At 34.4% G+C, this 15939-nt stretch overlaps 1 protein-coding gene across 4 annotated transcripts in view; it reads right to left on the bottom strand.

Annotated features, from left to right (window-relative positions):
- LOC119082602 (uncharacterized protein C18B11.02c-like) overlaps positions 1-15939 on the bottom strand; it is a 331234-nt gene that overhangs the window by 138436 nt on the left and 176859 nt on the right. The window lies entirely within an intron of this gene.

Raw genomic sequence — 15939 nt, 5'->3', positions numbered from 1 at the left:
CAACACACAAAAACCCCAAATAAAATTTCAACGAAACACACAAAAGACACCCAATATTTATGATCATTTTATGTGTACATTACATTTTGAACAATTTATTACCTTCGCCCCGAGTTTCGTATTGTATATACACATCGAAATGCATAGGTGGGTTACATTAAATTTCCGTCTTCTGACAGTCCAAGTATTATACATGGATATGGTCTATGGATATTATGATTATATTCAGACGTAACATAAAGCAACCATAACTACATCGGCCACTTTATACTATTTTACTCGATTATCCACTCTTATGTCCTCGCACGACCATATAAATTTCAATTGTGAATGCAGTCAGAACATTACGTTTAATCGCAATGTTCAGATTCGAAAAAGTGTCTTGAACACTGGCCAAACGGATGATTGGTGGTAAGTTAAAGTGCAGATGGCAACTTTTATACGAATTTTCAAAATTAATTCTTTTTAAAGAACGAAAGTAAACGAGCCATCAGAACAGTCGGAGCGTTTGCTGCGACTGAGCCCCGTACAAACCCGTATATCTATTGCGTACGTGTTCCTAGTGCGTCTGTCACCCTACTTTGACCGTAAGCCTATTGCGCCGGTTAATGTAGTTAAAGTAAAATTATTATGTAATATGTACATCTTACAAATTGCGCATAGCGCAATTACGAAGCCCCGTACGACGTTCCTCTCAAATGAAACAAAAATTTCAAATCGCCCTAAAATTTTATTTTTTGAAGGGCCTAGTATCGGCCTCAGTCCGAGGACCCAAATTTAAATTTTTTTCAACTACATTCTATTCGGCCTTTGATTACCTTCCAAATGAAACAAAAATTACGAAAAACGGATGAAATTTGCTCGAGTTATATGTAAAATACACATAGGGCCCTAGTATCGGCCTCAGTCCGAGGACCCAAATTAAAAAATTTTTTCAACTACATTCTATTCGGCCTTTGATTACCTTCCAAATGAAACAAAAATTACGAAAAAAGGATGAAATTTGCTCGAGTTATATGTAAAATACACATAGGGCCCTAGTAACGGCCTTAGTCCAAGGACCCAAATTTAATTTTTTTTTCAACAACATTCTATTCGGTGTTCGATTATCTTTCAAATGAAACAAAAATTACGAAAAACGGAAGAAATTTACTCGAGTTGTATGTAAAATACGCATAGGGCCCTAGTAGCGGCCTTAGTCCGAGGACCCAAATTTAATTTTTTTTTTCAACAACATTCTATTCGGTGTTCGATTATCTTTCAAATGAAACAAAAATTACGAAAAACGAATGAAATTTACTCGAGTTCAATGTAAAATACACATAGGGCCCTAGTTGTGGCCTTAGTCCAAGGACCCAAATTAAAATTTTTTTTCAACTACATTCTATTCGGCCTTTGATTACCTTCCAAATGAAACAAAAATTACGAAAAAAGGATGAAATTTGCTCGAGTTATATGTAAAATACACATAGGGCCCTAGTATCGGCCTCAGTCCGAGGACCCAAATTTAAATTTTTTTTCAAATACATTCTATTCGGCCTTTGATTACCTCCCAAATGAAACAAAAATTACGAAAAACGGATGGAATTTGCTCGAGTTATATGTAAAATACACATAGGGCCCTAGTAGTGGCCTTAGTCCAAGGACCCAAATTTAATTTTTTTTCAACAACATTCTATTCGGCCTTTGATTACCTTCCAAATGAAACAAAAATTACGAAAAACGGATGAAATTTGCTCGAGTTATATGTAAAATACACATAGGGCCCTAGTAGTGGCCTTAGTCCAAGGACCCAAATTTAATTTTTTTTTTCAACAACATTCTACTCGGCCTTTGATTACCTTCCAAATCAAACAAAAATTACGAAAAACGAATGAAATTTACTCGAGTTCTATGTAAAATACACATAGGGCCCTAGTAGCATTTCACTTCTAAGGCCCTAACTCACGGTCCACTCACCCGATTTTAAAAAACTTTTTTTTCCTGGATTGGTATTGACAATACCTATCATTTGCCGTGTCATTTACATTTCCATCGTTTATTTTGCCATAAATATCACCAAAAGACCTTAAATCACTTAGGTGGCCCTAACTCACGAAGGGCCGACCCGAATATGCCCATCTTCGAACTTAGCCTCACTAATACGACTATCTTTCAGGGAAAAAAAATTTTTGAAATCGGATTTGATTTACTCAAGATATCGACGTGACAGACGTACAGACGGACAGACAAAATTTTTATTGCAGATTCGTCATCTATGAACATAGGCAAACACTTTGCCCTTACCGTCTGCTTCGAATTCCATCAATTTCACACGGCATCGTAATCCTATAAGCCCCTTTGTACTTCGTACGGGGCTAAAAAAACCTCGGACAAAACGACAAGCTAAATTTAAACGAAAAAAAAAATTGTATGTGAAGCCGGAGATGCACTCGGTTCTTAAGTTGTACGGTTAAAATTAACTTTTGTAGGATTTATAGAAATCCATCTAAAAATAGAACAAAGAACAAAACAAATATATTCACACCCAATTCATTTCTAACACCCCCCACCATCCGCCCGCAAAGCTCAACGAAAATAAATTATGTTGCAAAAGGTATATCTCTACAATCAAACGGACCCCGAAAAATAGGAAATCAAATAAATAGAAAATTGTTGACGAAAAATACCCAAATGCAATATTCAAATGTAAATTACTGGCGAATGGTGAGGTGAATAATGTGCCAGTAGAAAAGGAAAAAAGGGAAAATTTAAATAAATGTGGAGTGTTGTTAGAATTTATTGGATTGTAAGGCATGATGGAAAAAGTAATATACAAAAGGTGTATGTGTGTGTAATGTAGGTGGAAGTGAATACAGTGTTTAGTTAATTTCATGTAATGGCTGGAAAGCTTTTTCTTTCTGCGAAAAATGTGTACGTTTCCTACAAAGAATGTTATCGGCAGCCGGATTGAATTTAAAATAATTTTTGGAAAATATTTTTATCGCTAGCACAGGTACGACTGCGACAATGACCGGGTATATATATTTGATAAATGAATTTCCAACCTGTTAAAATGCTAACGCGACTCCCGGCGAACATGCTTGAATTGTATCGATAAACATAAATATTTGCGCTTAGAAAAATCGAAACGTTTTACCATGCAATGTCTTTACATTCGAAGCTATTTTGTGGAATTTTTTGTCGACATCGCTAACGTTTTTGTTCAGATTCCGGGTGTGCTTAGTACATTGGAACCAGATTAACGTTTCAAATCATCCAAATCAAATACATCAGTTTCAGATAAACAGAAATAATCACACTAAAAATCAATCGTAAATGGAACAAAATACAAATGTTGACAGTGTCAGCACAGTAATGAAGATTAATTGTAAACAAAACATTTCTTTCATTCAGTTCAGGATATTGTTGTTGGGTGATTTCTTATCCGATATGTATTGTATGTATAACACAACGCGGTGGTGGTAAGAAAACCGTCGGATCCATCGCATGTATAACTAACCCAGCCACATAAGTTTTACTTTGGCAGCAAATGGGTAGACACACCTTCAGAGATATATTTGTTATCGAATGAAATGTGGAATGCTAACACAGGGTTAAATAAAGAATATTTTTATATTTGCACGTGCAATCAGCCATAAAGGGAGCCCATTATTTTGCAATAGCAATGTATAGACTGTCGGCAGTAAAAATGAACTAAAACATTATGGAAATCATGAAACATTGTGTCGCATTACGACTAACGTTTAATAGACTATCGGTTTATCCGTCGACAAATATTCCTGCGTCATTACTCGTGCTTCGAACTGTTTTACTTTCATTTTGTTTTGTGGCCGCAACGCGACCTAAATCGTGTTTGACTCGTGCTACTCAAATGCGAGAAAACTTGCTTAACTTCCGCATCAGCAAGTATGTAAAATACGCAACTCGGGGGAAAATGTTTTTCTGATTCATGTGTTCGCCGGCGGCTCGGGCCACAAGATTCACACTAATCATAACAAAGTTCCTTTTGATGCATTTGTATACTATTCTGTCTCTATTAAGACAAACTGTAAAACAAACAAATCTAAGGCTCGGATCTAGTTCAATTTACATGTTTCAAGTCAGGTTGACCCGAACCGAACCGGATTTCCTGAACTTGAACTAAAATCTCCGGTTCGACCCGAACTGGATCTGAACCTGAAATTTGCGATTTCGAACCGGACCAATCGGAACCGGACCACAACCTGATCTGGTTCGACCCGAATTTGACCCAAACCTAAACTTTTGCCTCCAACATGAAATGTTCAGGATGAATCACATCAGGTTCGGCTAGCCCAAAATTTCTACATTAAAAGTCAACAATTTTCACGAAAAAATTCAGATTACCCGAATCCGACCTAATCCGACCTGGACGCTTTCTGGTTCAGGTCAGGCTCGGGTCAAACCTCACGGTGCGGTTGAATTAATTTTAACTGAGCATTTCGATGCACTTTTGATATTTTTCGATATTATTAGTCAGCTCGGAGCCCTGAACAAGGTTCCACAAAAATTTTTGATTTTCATCCGTATTTACGGTGACAGTGGTGCATCGTCCATCCTGTCTACAGAGAGAGTGGAGGAAAACTGGTTGTGGTTTCAATCGATAGTGCCTGAAATTCTAATAACAATTGTACAAAAATGTGGTACCCTAAGTGCAAGTGAAGCCGACAGAGACATGCTAAAGTTGAAAAAACGTGATTTTCAAACAGTCATAGAGGCGTGGATACATGAGGGATGAAGCTAATAAATAGTTCTAGCAGTAGAGCAACATTTCCTCTACCAATGACCAAAAAATTATTTTTGGAGACCAACTACATAAAGGCCGACAGTAGCTCAAAGTTTTTCCCTCATATTTGGTAAAATTTGAAGGTTTCAGAGGTACCTGAGACGCACTTATTAAATTTTATTGTAAATAAAATGGTTAATTCTGAAATTCTGGAAGTCTTAGCTGTCTATCGACACCACACTTGCAATGACTCATGTCAACAGTGCCGATATGTTGCGTTAATAAGTGAATTGTGTCCTTCTACGACGAAATTTTGTGCTTGATTTGAAAAGTCTTTGAAAACACTGCTGGAATGATTTGTTTGATAAACAAAGTTATAGGAACAACGAAAAAAGCAAAATAACATCGATTTTTTGCTTTTTATATAGATATTTCAAATCATGCACAAAATTTCGTTGTGGAAGGACACATTTCACTTATTCAAGCAACATATCGGCACTGTTGACATGAGTCATTGCATGTGTGGTGTCGATGGACAGCTGAGACTTCCAGCATTTAAGAATTAACCATTTTAATTACAAAAAATTTTAATAAGTGCGTCTCAGGTACCTCTGAAACCTGCAAATTTTACCAAATATGAGGGAAAAACTTTGAGCTACTGTCGGCCTTTATGTAGTTGGTCTCCAAAAATAATTTTTTGGTCATTGGTAGAGGAAATGTTGCTCTACTGCTAGAACTATTTATTAGCTTCATCCCTCATGTATCCACGCCTCTATGACTGTTTGAAAATCACGTTTTTTCAACTTTAGCATGTCTCTGTCGGCTTCACTTGCACTTAGGGTACCACATTTTTGTACAATTGTTATTAGAATTTCAGGCACTATCGATTGAAACCACAACCAGTTTTCCTCCACTCTCTCTGTAGACAGGATGGACGATGCACCACTGTCACCGAAAATACGGATGAAAATCAAAAATTTTTGTGGAACCTTGTTCAGGGCTCCGAGCTGACTAATAATATCGAAAAATATCAAAAGTGCATCGAAATGCTCAGTTAAAATTAATTCAACCGCACCGTGACCTGAAAGTGAAAGCACAGGTTGGGATCTGGTTCAGGTGAAATGGAATTCTAAAATTTCGGGTCAAGTTCGGGTTAAAAAAAGCTTAGTTCCGGTTCGGCGGATCGAAAAGAGGTTCAAGTTCCGGTCAGATCCGTTCCGAATATTCATGAGTCCGAGAGACATCAATGCCAAAAATCGGAGAGAATAGACATCTGCTATCAACGATGACGATAACAAAAAGCAATGAGATCTGTTTAATGCTTTATTATATGGAAAAAGATTGTAAACGTTAATGAAGTAATAGATCGCACTAGACGATGCTTTAAACAAAACAAGTAGCAGATTTTCTGACTATGAATCCTGGCCGCTTCTAATTAACATTTCAAATTTCTAGTTAAAAAATTAGATGTGGACGTGAATTGCATAATATGAAACGAATCGCGTCGAATTTTTGCACGGCTTAATTTGATTACAAATATTGCAAAATGTTCAGATAAATTCCGGGAAAATAAAAACCCTGACGTCGAAATCGACATAGGTTTCGGTCAATTCAAACAATTAATTAATTGGCATGGCTAATGGTTTTCGATGGAAACTATCCACACAGCACAATATGAAAGTAAACAATTCCAGAAAACTAAAACCGCACCGTACCCGGCCACCATAACATTAAAATATGAATATTATGCTGTGTGCAACGGAAAATGATATTTTCAACATTAAATCAAACAAAATTCCACCCCATATTCACTCAAACACAACTCATACGCCCATGGCATTTATTTGTTATGATTACCGAGATTCGAAATTTGTCCAATCATGTACCTGAATATTTAATTAAACTATTTTACGAGTGATATCAATACATATTGCATATTTTATGGATCATTAGCATTACTCTTGGTGCCGGACCACCTTTTTTTGCTGGTGCTGCTCTATGACGATTTGTTTGCGTGCCATCCAACCGTGCCGATCAATAGCGTCATTTGTTCACATGTTACGATTGGAAATAAAAGATATTTTTTGTGATTCTTTTTAAACTCGACGGTTTACAATGTCGCTGGATAATTATACCGTCAATAGATTGTTGTGATTCAACATCATTATAATGAAATTTCCAAAATAAATTTATTGTAAAATTTGACGTTGTCATGATTGTTACATTGAAAATTCATCGTTAAGTTTTGAAAGAAAGAAAGAAAAAAAAAACTTCGTCTCAGTCGAAGTGTTTTTTTTTATTTTGTTGATGATGAACAAGTATGCTGGGTACCATAAAAAATTGAATTGATACATGGCCAGGTCATTGATGAAGAAAATTCCAAATTACGTGAAAAAAAAAATCGAGAAACCCGAAGCATATTGCTGAGAGCTATCGATATTGAACACGTGTGCAAGTTGGTAAAGTTTTCAAATTGCTTTAATTTGACAGGTTTTTTTTTACTTCATCCCTAGATGAGAACGACATGAATTTTTTAGTGCCGACATAACATAATATAATACGAACCGAAGTTCCGATAAATGTAAGTCCTACTCACATAAAATATGTTTCGGAATCAGCAGCCGATATTCAATAAAATTTCAAATTTCGTCGAAATATTTATTTTTTTTGCTGTCTCCTCCGTTAAAATTAAACTGACCTATCAGCACATTAAGACGATAAAATTCGACAAATTGAATAATTATCGGAGGAACAAGGAAACAAAAATATAAATCGACAATTCGAATGATTTAGGTATTTATAGTCTGAATGGGGAATATGGAACGAAAGAGAGACGTCTTTAAATCAATCAAATCGTTTCGTTTTTTATGAGTATTTTAGGGACTTTTTGTGTGTGTGCGTGCGCTAAGACCGAGGAAAAAATATTTCTCTGTTTTTGGCAGATAAAAACATTTTTCCTAAGATTTACTTGTCTGAAATCATTGGGTTAGACTAAATGGTTTTTTGGGGCATATAAGCTGATAATGTAATAAATCAAAAATTCCTTACAAAATACATTTATAACAAAGTCGCAGCAAAAAAAATATCCAAACCTATTCTGTGCCATATTATGAACCTCCCGCATTGCAATATATATATAAAATGAATATATCGGAAAACGAATACAAAAAAAAACAATGCACCAGACAGACGGTTTAGCTTTGCTACGTTTTTAGTCATATAAAATAATCAACGGATATTTTGCATCGGTAAAAAATGTGGCCCGAATATATTAATCATTTGCACGATAAAAACTGAGCTCGTCATTCCTTGTGCAGCAATTTTAATTTTAATCATAGGTAAACAGTCCATCGGTTTTGCAATAAATGACTAGCACCTTATGCTTTATGGGGAAAAAAACCATCCAAAGAACTAAGACGAGTTCTATTTTGAGAATAAAATTTTGGTCAATAATTAGGACAGCAAATGGTTTACATGCTGATCGTAACATCAGGGCCTATTTTAAGGAATTTATTTCCAAAAACAAATTCGGAATTTTTAGAAAATTTTAGGACTTTTTATGAATTTTTAGAAAATTTTAGGACTTTTTAGGAATCTTTAGAAAATTTTAGGACTTTTTGGAAAGTTTTAGGACTTTTTGGAAAATTTTAGGACTTTTTAGAAAATTTTAGGACTTTTTAGGAATTTTTAGAAATTTTAGAACTTTTTGGAAAATTTTAGGACTTTTTAGAAAATTTTAGGACTTTTTATGAATTTTTAGAAAATGTTAGGACTTTTTGGAAAATTTTAGGACTTCTTAGAAAATTTTAGGACTTTTTAGAAAATGTTAGGACTTTTTGGAAAATTTTAGGACTTTTTAGAAAATTTTAGGACTTTTTAGAAAATTTTAGAACTTTTTGTAAAATTTTAGGACTTTTTATGAATTTTTAGAAAATGTTAGGACTTTTTGGAAAATTTTAGGACTTTTTAGAAAATTTTAGGACTTTTTAGGAATTTTTAGAAATGCTCGAAACGTTTAGGAATTAAATTCCTGAAAATAGGCCCTGCAGACTACTCATGCATTACAGAACGCAATTAATTTGTTTCACAAAATAAAAAGATTATGCGGTCTGTGTGGTCATCAGTGACCATAATTATAGTATTAGTCATACGTCTGCATTATTACACAAAACATTGCATGCGTCACTGGCGAATAGTCTGGTAAAAAAATTTCAACAAAAATGCATGAAAAGAACCCATCATCTCATCAATTTACTGAGATAGACTCCCGTCCGAAACTCGTTGCAACCATACTCACGTGGCAAAAGATCCTTTAATTTAGTTTAAACTTGAGATACGTTGGAAACGTGTGGAAAATGTAATAAAGTCAAGTCGAAAACCACTCAACCTTTCCATAAAATAAATTTCCATAGTTGAAAGTATTGAAAGTAAGAATGAGAAAGAAAAAATCGAATTCACCTTTCAAGTAAAAATATGTTTTCATAAAAACTTTTTTCCCATTTACAACAATAAAAATCTATGTTAAGGTTGAACCCTTCCAGCAACACTAGCGTGTCATTGAATATCCGAGATGCATACGTAATGTAGTTTGCAATATTGAAAAAAAAAATGGTTGGAAAAAAACGGTGCACTTTCAACGTGTTTTTTATTTTCTAAATTACTACATTGGCCTCATAGACTCCATCAGACAATGTTTTGTTACACGATTTGTATATTTTAACATAATGTTTATCAATTTACGATATAAACTTCTAAGGTTACTAGCCACCGAGCGCTACCGATCCACGGTGAATGCTAGAAAAAAAATATTTTTTTTTTTGCGTAATTTCGTGTAACGTTATAATTTCAAAATAGTTTACGTTTACGCTAATAAATGGTTATTATATTGATTTTGTATATTTATTTCTATATCATTTAGACCGGTTCGTTCCGACTTAGTCTTATGAGTTTGACGGTGGGAGAATTATGAATGGAAGTGTAGAAAATAACTAAGATAATTTCAGGCCTTAGGGGTGATTGACTCGCACATAAACATAGGGCAGTACAGAGCGGAGTAACTACGTATAACTACGCGAAAGAGAACTAATTCTAATTTTTATTTTGTTAAACTGTCAAACGTAATAGAAGAACAAAACAAACATGTCAATTATTCGTGATTTCCACTTACGCCGTTTTGCTTAACCACGCCTCTTTTTCATTGTTTAAAGAGTAAACGGAGACAAAACGGAGCCCTTTTCTTCGTAAGTGGAAATCAAGCCTTAGAACTCCTTGGCGTCGCTATATGAAGCAAGTTTCTGTGGTGAAAGTCAGGCATACTTCACGTTTTCATAAGTGGTGAAAAATTCGTAGGACTCACCACATAAACTTTGCGTCATCGCAGCGCAACTAATAAAATGGGTGACAAATAGAGTGACAAGCTTCGATTTAATCGATTTAACCCACAGTCTGTAATCGTGAAAACGTTTTCGAGATTTTTCGTGATTTTTGTCAATCATGTCGTGAAAATTCGTCGAAATTCGTGAAATTTTGCGAAAGTTAGCGAAAAATCATGAAAATTCGGGAAAACGTTTTCACGATTACTTAGATTACTTAAAAGGTTCAAATCGAACATAAAATGTGGCGACATAAATGCATAGATGATACATCCTCCCTTCAAAGTACAAATCATACATACTAAGCAGTGACATCTGTTGATCGAGAAAATTGCCAATTACAATGAATATTCGTTAATTTGTGAGTCATCTCAATCGGAAAACTTGTCGTAGCACCGTAAATTTCACCGATAGAATTTCGTTTTTGGCACGTAATTGATTTTCGTTCCCCGAAATTTTTCTTTTCACGGTGGAAACTACAATACAAATAGTAATCTGATTTCATGTTTTGCCAACGATGTCTTGACATTAATTTCAGAATATTATATTTCCTGAAGGGTGTCAATGTCAAGTAATATTTATGTTGACATTTCTGACGCAATATAAATAGAAAAGGAGACCGTACATGCAATATATGCGATAAATTATCCGGATACTTCCATCACAAATATATTTATTCTAATTAACGTGCCAGTAAAAATACGATTTCAAAAACATGAAAAAGAAAAACATTTTTGTTTTGTGATCAAATTTCAAATAAATAAGAAAAAAACCCAACCAACTAACCACCTCAACTCCATTTACTAGAGGTGAACGATTCCTTCTCAGATATTAAATGTTCTTTTCTTCTCTTCGTTTCAAAATCCAATAAAATTTTAAATCGTTAAAAACAACCAATAATTTAAGCTAAGCAAAAATGGCAATGGCAATAACCACAATTCAATTTTTACGTTTATCAACGAAAGATATTCGGGTTTATTGACGGGGAGACAAAAAAAAAGTTGTCATCATGTTTAATCGATCATTAACTTGGACCTCATTGGCAGCTTTTTTCTTCTCTCTCTCTCTCCCTCTTTCTCTCCATATTTTACCGTCGATATACAGAAAAGTGATGTACACCAAACATAATTGATCTTCTTGTGGTTTGAGAAAATTTGCAATTTAATTTAATTGCCATGTTAAGAGAATTCCATAGCAATTTTCGTTGATTATGTTTGTGGTTCTCGACTCACGGAATATCTGAACAAACGAATGAATAATTCTTAGTTTTTGTGTTAACATGCTGGCTTGGTACATACACTCATGTGTGTCTGTTTTTTTTCCCCCGTATATTTTAGAATCTTTTGTTATGATAGACCAACGAATAATAAATGAAAATGTAGGAAAGAGGTAAATTGGATTTTGAATTGTGTTATGTTCATGTATTTCTGAGTGAGTTATCCGAACCGAATGTACTCTACAAAACGTACACTTATTCATCCAGGCGATTTTCAACGAAATTCCCAACTCTCCGAACAACTCTGTGCTACAAAGCGCTATCATATATTTGGTCATGGTGTCCATCCATAAATTATTATCCCGAGCAGAAAGGTAGTTTGCTTTTGTGTTAATTATTTTAAAGTCGGAAGAGATCATGTCGGATTTCAGTGTTCAATGTGAGTGTCGGGTTCACCTACATATTCATGGTCAACTTTGGACAGCTTAATAAACTGTTTGGAGATACACGAAACAAACGATAGTCATCAAGTGCTGCGGGAATTTAATTGGTCATCGACTGAAAATGTAACACTTTCTCGTGTCGGTCAGCGTAGGAAATTTGACTAGAGACAGCTGAATTTTACAAATTATTTTTTCTGTAGTGAATTCCAACGAAAAAACGGTAAAAATTTCGTTTACCCGTAGCCAATAAATAAACATCTTCTCAAGAGAGCAAAACATTCCATTCATAATTTGTAACACAAATCATACAAATAAGTCAAATGTTGTCACTCACGATGAAAGCTGAATAAAAACATCTGTGAGTATGTTAAATCAAACGAACCAGTGACATTCTATCATCAATAGATTTTCTTTCTGTAAAAACTCTCAAAATAGACGAAAATACAAACAATTTCATTTTTATGCATATAGCACGATGTTTGACGATCCATCTACTAATAATCCTAAAAATAAGTTATCTCATGGTTACAATGTAAAACGGCTATATACGTATGCATACACAACCAGCAAACAAACAAGATTTTAGCGATGGCAAAAAAAAGCATATCATTTCGAGCATTAAACAACAATGTGGCATATAATCCGTCTCGAAAACGTGTGGCTTTTCATTTGTGATATATTACGCTCATTACATGGCCGTGTGTTCCATAAAGCCCTTATATTACTTTATTTCAATTCCATTCAAGAGCCACGATAAAAAGGAATGACAGAAGAAAGCACACACACACACACACACCAGTATACACACAGAGAGATGGGAAAAAATGTATAACAGTTTTTTAAGCCATTAATTAATAAACATCTGTTACAGCAGGTCTGTCTACGTACACTCCTCTCAGATACGCAATGCAGAAAGCTGAGACCGACGAACGTGGTCATGACGAATTAGCAATGACTTGGTGTTTACTTTGTATATACATTAATGTATAACGGGGGATATTGTTGACGATACACGTCTGGTCTGGAATATAGCCGCAAGCAATTATCAATCTAAACAGTTTACTTTAATCGTAATAACTTGACTTTCAATATTCACGTGAAAATGGTGAAATTGTTGATGGTAAATGTTCGGGAACGGAATTGGGGTGAACGCGCACGTGGCATTTTAATGAATATTATAGGCATAGGCTGGATAAATGTATAATACTCGTCTTATAGGCCGAGACCCCTTATCACTATCGGGACTCGCATCGATACTACACAAGGATTTGGCAAGGTGAAAAATGTTCTAGCAATTGCCAATAGGCCTTACATATCTCAGTCTTCTTACATGGAAGAAAATGTCAACATGTTTTATGTACGTGAAAAGTGAAATTTAAAAATCTTTTTATTGAAATGAATCTCGTACCTGACGAGTTGATACCCGGAATTTTTACGTCGTAGAATTTAAACTTACGATGTAAGACGGCTAAGATTTAAACTAGGACCACCCTAGTTATGACACTCATACCATTCAAAGCCGAAGACCAATCTCCCTAAATGACAACAATACTACTTGTCAACTGTGGATTATAAATTTAATTCCAAAAAATTACCAATTTTGAGAATTTGAAGATTTGATTGATTCCTAAAAGTCCTAAAGTTCCTTAAAAAAGTCCTAAAAATTCCTTTAAAAAGTCCTAAAAATTCCTAAAAATTCCTTTAAAAAGTTCTAAAAATTCCTTTAAAAAGTCCTAAAAATTCCATTAAAAAGTCCTAAAAATTCCTTTAAAAAGTCCTAAAAATTCCTTTATAAAGTCGTAAAAATTCCTTTATAAAGTCCTAAAAATTCCTTTAAAAAGTCCTAAAAAGTCCTTTAAAAAGTCCTAAAAATTCTTTAAAAAGTCCTAAAAATCCTTAAAAAGTCCTAAAGACTTAAACTTACAAATTCTCAAAATTTCAAAAACCTTCACTAAAACAGGCAATGCTGTGTATAGAAAAAGCGGAGGGCTCTCCATCTACAGTCCCTATTCTATTGTGCGGAATAATGTATACCAAACGTAGGCAAACTTTATCGGGAAAGTAATATTGTTTGTTGGTGACAGTGAAAAGTAGCTTTGAATTATGTCACAACTAAAGCAAAAGAAAAATCCAAATTCATTTCGCAACGCAAGCGACAATTTTTCAGTTTATTTTCAATCAAGCTCTCAATTCGCCAGATTAACGGACACCGCAAACTTTAATCCGAAACAAAACAGAAAACTCATTTCCATAAAAAGCTTCCATTTAATTCAAAACTGTAACCGGATAGTCGGAATTGGATTTATAAATGTTTCAGACACAAAGTAACATCAGAATGAACAGGATTGCTATTGTTAGTTCAGTTCTTAGACAGGAAAGAAAAAAACAATTTCAGTCAATTTCGAAGCAGAAAGTAAAAGCTTTTTTTCTCTCCATTTTTTAATTGTATTGCAATTGATGTAATATACACAAAGAGAATACTTAATTTGGGTGTGCTTTTGGCTGTGTAATATATGCGGTAGTGTGCTTTAATTCAACTTAGGTTTTTTTTTACTTGTTCGTGTAAAAGGTTTCCCGAGATTTTTTTTTCTCCTCTTTTATTATCCTGATTTATGGTTATTGTACTATATGAATTTGTATACATAGCGAATGTTTCACCAGGAACAACAAACAAAAAAAAACGTGAGCAGAAAATCTATAGGGATTTGTGGGAAAGTAGAGGGAAGACTTGGATTAGATTAGCTGAAAATCGTATTTTTGTAAGTATAAGTTAAGGGCATAATGAATTGTCAACGTAGGTAGGTAGGTATACCATTTTTACCGATATTTTGTTTTGCTATCAATCGAAAAACTTGCAGACTTTTACTTTTTGCAATAAATTTAACATTCAATGGTCGAACACGAAACTTATTTTAAGACATTAGAGGCACTGACACTGACAAATTGTCCAATGAAATGAAATGTTCCATCGGTGGTATATCTAAATTTAGAAAGCGAAACTACCCGTGCAACGAAATGTTGAAGGATTGGCCTAGTCAGAATCTACTACTTCAGCTGTTTTAACAATACTATTTAGGTCATTACATTCGCTTACGATCAGTCGGACTAGCGATTTCCGAAAGGTGAATGAATTCTTGAAACCGAGATTTAAAGACAGGATAGATTGAATGATGCCACAACCTGTCTGAGGTGTCATTACTTTAATTCTTCATTCTAAATTCGAAATCTGTCAGTACAACTTCGCTTTAAAAATTCAAAACATCCGATAAAAAAACTACCGCACCGTTGCCAATGTTGGACCTACAACAAATAAGATTTCAGCCAAATACACAAAGACTTTTCCTCACGGAAGACATTAATTGAAATGACAACACAACCCAAAATGATCAAATCAAGAAAATTAATTAATTTGGTTTTTGTGTTCGTTCTCGTCTACATTTTAAAACAAGTCTGTCTCACTGACGACGACGCAGGGACTATTTTTGAGAAATTTTTTGAGAAATTTTGAGAAATTTGAGAATTTTTTGAGAAATGCTTTGAGAAATCTTTGAGAAATTCTTGAGACATTTTGAGAAATTTGAGAAATTTGGAAAATTTTGAGAAATTTGAGAAATTCTTTAAGAAATCTTTGAGAAATTTTGAGAAATCCGATTTCTCAAAAAAGTCCCTGGCTCGACGCCATATCTTTATATTTCGGTGGGGGTTCATGATTGGGGTATAAATAAACTCTTACCAGCCGTGACACTTTATAGTGTCCCCATTATTTGTGCAAAGATTTGGCGATAAGATGAATGTAACGCTATCAAAACGGTGGTAAGTGAAGCCGTCAAGTGAAACTGTTACACAACGGAAAAATAATGAAGACACAAAAAAGGGATTTCTACCGTAAACCATTTGTTATATTATGCGAGGGCGGATGGGGAAAGATATTGATTCAACAACATACGGTTTTTACTGCAAAATATTGCAACAATGTCTGCACAAGTTTTACGATTTGCGAATTTGGAAAACTTATGGAAAAACTTCACATTTTACGATTTTACAATGCACAAATTGCACGTCTGACTTGACATTTTTTCGAATTTTCGCAGGTTTGTAATCATAAAAAAAAACTGGATTGTTTGACTCAACCAGTGTGCATGACAATCAATGTTAAATCAT

Source organism: Bradysia coprophila, unplaced genomic scaffold, assembly GCF_014529535.1.
Source record: "Bradysia coprophila strain Holo2 unplaced genomic scaffold, BU_Bcop_v1 contig_476, whole genome shotgun sequence".
Classification (NCBI taxonomy): domain Eukaryota; kingdom Metazoa; phylum Arthropoda; class Insecta; order Diptera; family Sciaridae; genus Bradysia; species Bradysia coprophila.
Note: the sequence above shows the minus strand (reverse complement) of the source record. Positions and strands in the feature narration are given on the sequence as shown.